This window comes from Acipenser ruthenus, chromosome 34 (assembly GCF_902713425.1).
Source record: "Acipenser ruthenus chromosome 34, fAciRut3.2 maternal haplotype, whole genome shotgun sequence".
In the NCBI taxonomy this organism is placed as follows: Eukaryota; Metazoa; Chordata; class Actinopteri; order Acipenseriformes; family Acipenseridae; genus Acipenser; species Acipenser ruthenus.
In genome coordinates, this window is record NC_081222.1 from 7,293,330 (window position 1) to 7,298,798 (window position 5,469).

The 5,469-nt window shown below is 40.3% G+C and overlaps 1 long non-coding RNA gene across 1 annotated transcript; it reads right to left on the reverse strand.

Moving 5' to 3' along the window:
- Positions 1-297: 297 nt before the first annotated feature.
- LOC117965578 (uncharacterized) lies at positions 298-4,537 on the reverse strand. Its single transcript, XR_009310107.1, has 3 exons — positions 4,455-4,537; positions 1,350-1,527; positions 298-405 (listed from the first exon to the last, which is right to left on the reverse strand). It is a non-coding gene; the product is annotated as an uncharacterized LOC117965578 (long non-coding RNA).
- Between the last annotated feature and the right edge of the window lie 932 nt (positions 4,538-5,469).

The window sequence follows — 5,469 nt, forward strand, 5'->3', positions numbered from 1 at the left end:
AGAGCTATCGGTATCATGACTATCACCATGACGACTTGGTTTACTCTGTATGTAAATGAGGTACAGACAGACAGGTCCCTCTGTTAAAATTCTGACACCCTCAAAAACTTGTGTTCCTAATAAAGCGGCCAACCAGTGTAAGTAAGCAAGTGTGACATATGGACATTTGACAGACAGTCTTATTTTACAGCAATTGCACAGTCCTGTCTTTAGTGAGATACAAACCTTGACAAAGTAAATGCAGAACTAAAAGGGACATGGAATTGCTAGAGGTATATTATCAGCCATTACCTTGCTTATTCGCTTCCATAAGTTTTCCCAACTTAATCTCCAGTGTGTTTTTATTGGCTCGTAACTGTTCCTCTGATGTGTTGTGTTTGAATGGTATAATCAGCAACTCCATATCTTGAAGGAAAAGGCAATTTGAAGTAAGGGAATTGCTAAGTGGGTTTCCTATAAAGTAAGTTGTGTTGAACATATTGTACATGAAAATAACATAAAGTTCATATCTGCTTGGTGGGTGTGACTGGATCATCCTTTCCATGCCATTGCCATAATCCCGTCATGCATCTTTACTTACCATATAGTTTCAAAAACGTGAATGGCATTTGTATAGTTGGGTACTGACCCAGCACTTTCCACACTGTATATACCGCACCTCTGGAAAGTTTAATTGAATGTCGCCAAAGAGCACAGAGATTCCACAGGCATGTATTTTTTTATTAAATTCCCACTAAGCGTTGTCAAGGTAGGTCTTGAAGTGTTTCTGCCTCAACTACGTGACTAGGCAGCCCATTCTATACCCTCACCACTCTCTGTGTGAAGAAGTGTCTACTTTCCTCTGTCCTAAGTCTATCTCAATTAATTTCCAACGGTGTCCTCTGTTTCTGGTTTCTGTACTGTGCTTAATTGGTTCAGGTTAACTATGTCATTCCCTTTCCAGATTTTAAATACTTCACTCCCCCTAACTCTTCTTTACTCTAGGCTAATAGATTCAGCTCTTCATAGCTCAGTCCTTTAAGCCCTGGAATTAGTCTGGTTGCTCTTCTTTGGACTCCAGGACAACAATATCCCTATGATCCTGTGGTGACCAGAATTGGACACAATATTCTCAGTGTGGTCTCACCAGTGCATTATACAACCTCATCATAACCTCCTTGGATTGATACTCTACAGTTGTGTCTGTATACCCAAGCATGCGGTTTGCCTTGTTGATTGCTTCCCTGCACTGTGTGGTTGCTGACAGCGATTCTATTACAACACCAAGGTCTTTCTGTTGCTGTGCCTGTTCTAGTTCTATCGCTCCATGTTCTAGTTCTATTGATAATGGGTAAAGGACTCCTCCTTACCTAGATTGTCTGAGCGCACATTTTTCCTTAAGAGAACATCTGAAGGCTCAGTCAACTGCAGCACTGCCCTCTCTACAGTCTCCAGGTATGATTCAGCTGCAACAGACTTCTCATCCCTGGTCAGGTTACTCCACAAGGAAATGTCATTCAGAGCAGAGCTTAAAACAACAGCCACTTGCTGAAAGAAATGGAAGTCCATTAATCTCTTAAGGGGGCATGCAAAATTACCTTCATTGTCAGAAAACATACAAACTGCACACTGGGAGGAGGGGGGCTTGTGGGCTGTGTACATTATTTGATAATGATGGCTGTGACAGAGATCGAATGGTGCTTGGTGTTAGATCTCCCTCTCGACCTGTGAGGGCACTGTGTAACAGGAACAGAGTACCCTTAACTAAATGGCATGACAATTTATTCCGTAGGGTAGTTGGAAGTTGGTCATTTAGGAAAGGGGCGCAGCTACGGTATCCAAACTCAATGACCCAGATGGTAAACGGTGTGGCATCTGAGGATTGGAAGGGCGGATGTGCTCGTTAACCTAGGGGTCATGAGCGAGGATATAAACAGGGGTCATAGCTGATGTGATCGGTTCCTTGGTAAATGGTTAGTGTTGAAAACCTACAAGGAGTCTGTGCTGTTTTGTGAACCGTGAGTTTTGTCTTGTGTTTGTTAGTGTTTTGTTAACTGTCGTCTGTTTTTAATAGACAACCAGTTGCACGATCCGGAGCTGTAGCGAAAGCCAGCATAAACCCAGACATCACTTTCACCCCTGCATTTCACGGAGAACTGTATTACACCACTTGCACATATTCACTATCACCAAGAACTGTGTTTCTGTTTTGTGTTTAGTGTTGGTGTGTAAAACTTTTTGGTTACGGGTCAAACCCGGGGAATTACAAATACCGAGTCACTCCAACATTATTATTTACAGGTGTTTGCCATAACAAACACCTGTAAATTGTCAATTAAATCAATAAACACCCTTGCACCTGGAAATCATTGTCTGTCTGTTCTATATTCGCTCTGCACTGCACTCACCTGTATTCACTCACCACTTTGCCACATTTATCAATAAAATGTAATAGCATATATTAGCATATTCAATGGCGGATTTCAAAAGGGTGTTTTCTTTTTTACTTGCATAATTCATTAAAATCTGTTTGAGATATCATAGAAACAGCAGTCAATATAACCTTTCATACAGTACCATACTAAAAAAAATAAATACAACCAGATTGGAAGATTCTGCCTGTCACGCAGCACATGCGAAACTGGACTAGAAAAACTATTTTCTGTAATTTGTTTGGAGTTTTTGTCTCTTGTACTAGATGAATACAATCACACTTGGCCAACTTTATTTCAATATAAATCGAATCCACAGAGATGTTCTATAGCTTGCCAGGCATGAAGGTAATAATAAACAATTGACTTTAAAATGACGTGAGCGGCCTCTCTCGGTGGACAGAATCCTATGAAGAATATGTGAAGCCAAGTACAGTAGTCTCCTCCTTAGAGAACACCCGTCAGGAAGCAAGCAAAGTGTTCTCTTAGCTTAAGATGGAGTTGACCTCCCGATACAATATGAATCAATAAATAAAGACATATTTATTATGTGTCATGACGCACATGCATCAACATATGAAATGAACAGAATAAGGGCAGCAGTGTGGAGTAGTGGTTAGGGCTCTGGACTCTTGACCGGAGGGTCGTGGGTTCAATCCCCGATGGGGACACTGCTGCTGTATCCTTGAGCAAGGTACTTTACCTAGATTGCTTCAGTAAAAACCCAACTGTATAAATGGGTAATTGTATGTAAAAATAATGCGATATCTTGTAACAATTGTAAGTCGCCCTGGATAAGGGCGTCAGCTAAGAAATAAATAATAATAATAATAATAAGTAAGAGAAAAGCAACAGGCAAGTGTATGTTAATAAACTATAATAATAAAGTAACAGACAAACTAACATTAATAAACTAACTATCAAACTACATTAAGGCAGCACCCCTATAAAAAAAATGCAGCAACAGCTCTAGATTAATTATGAATACCTGTACAGAAGCAATCAAGACATGCACAAAAATATTTTATAGAATGGGGAATCAACTCACCAGAACAGAAAACATGAAATTGCTCATACACTTGTGTCTGATTCCTCTGATTTCCAACTTTTTGTAGCAAGAGAAACAGCAGCGCGTTTCGCCATTTGTTTACATGCCATTTCATAGCGATGAGGTGCACTCGTGGAAATTAAAATACAAAATGAGGCAATGATATGACAGCAGTTCTGGAAAGATTGAATAAACCAATCAGTGTGCCCCAAGACACTCTCGCGATGACAAGTCAGTTTTGAAAAGATTATTTTAATTTAAGTTTGATGATTATGAGTTATCAGGTTACAAAACAGTACTGTATCAGTTGTGAATGAAGAGCTATCGGCGCCAAAAAGGTGTTATTTTAAGTGAAATTCCTATTTCTTTAGTCGGCGCATTTACAATGGGAAAAATCTGTTTCACCACAAGGGTGTTCTCTTAGGCGAAGTGTTCTCTTAGGAGGTGTTCTTATACGCAGAGACTACTGCTTTCTGCGCATTGGCAGTGATCAACAGAGGTATGGAAACAAAGGAAAGCTACTGGCCTGTCGGAGTGCTGCTAGGAACATGGGAGTGAGGCATGAGCATGGAGCTGACCTTCAGCACAGGTAGTGATAGTGCATTGTGACTCGATTTTTAGTTGTAAATAAGTTGTTAAAAGGGAGAAGCTGCAGCTAGCTCTCTAGCTCTCAGCTGCAGGCGCTGTCTGTCTGAGCCGAGGTGGACAAGCGGTGTGAGTTTTAGGAATGTGGCTTTATGATTCCTGTCATCTTGCACCGTTTCTGGTCGAATTGGGTCACCCTCAGGCTTAATAGGCTATGTTGAGGCCTGTGCTCTAACTGACTAAACAACAAAGCAGTCATTCGCAAGGCGAGTGAGCGGGGAGAAGTGGACTGGCTTTATGTTCTTTAGTCCTGTGCAGCAGAAGGTACTGAGAGCTCGTGGGGGGAGGGGGAGGGTTTAGTAAGCTGTGTTCAGCTGCACTGATAAGGGTAAGAGAACTCTGATTCTGACCTGCACCTGATATCCAGATGTAAACTTAGTGGAATTGAAGTTAGTGATGAGACAAAACCAGGCCGAGGAACTGTTTAGGTGACCTGATGTCCCTGTCTGTAAAAAAACAAAGACAAGCACATATTACCATTTATCTTAATAGCAACAGATTGGAAACATTCCATCTCCCAGTATACAAGACCGGTAGATGATTAATTTACAACGATTAGCTCTGAAGGTAAGGCTAAGGAAATGGTACGTGATGAATCGGTGGCATTTGCTAGTTTTGCTGCATGTTGAGTTACAGTTTACAGCACCAGTAACAATGTCAGCACCTTGGGTGAAAGAAACGAGCCTCCAAGCAGCTTTTAAATTTCTCCATGCAGATTCCATTGCCGTGGATTGATACTCAATTATATAGATGAGGTCAAACAAAGGAAAGGCTGCTTTTCTTTTTGTGAAATGATCACATTTTCAACAGGTTCATTTAATACCTGCTGACAAAAAACAGATAATCTGCATGCAGTACCACTATTTAATATACACCTCTCTGAATACAGCACCCCTACTTAATACACACCTCTCTGAATACAGCACCCCTACTTAATATACACCTCTCTGAATAGCGCTTCATTGTTTGGAGCAGTATAGATGTTTTTAACAAACTGATTACCTACATTAATTGGAATGTTGCAGGTTTTCCCATCTTGGATCTTTGTTAAATCTGAAAAAACAAAACAGCACGAGAACAAGTTACCGTGTAACAGGAACTAACACAAAATATAATTAGTGGAAAGTAGGGCTGTAACGAAGGGTACATTTTGACCTTCAAAGGTTCGGAACACATTACTGAATGAAGGTTTGAGCCTTCGATGGTACTAATTTGCATAATTTACTAGGGACCGTCACCGTAGCTACTAGATCATAATTTATTGAAAATCTTATTATTTTACAGGTAATCCATATAAATGGAATAAACCATTCACACGCCTTTTAAAAATACGTTCTACAGAACAGTAATCATGTTTTAATTTAA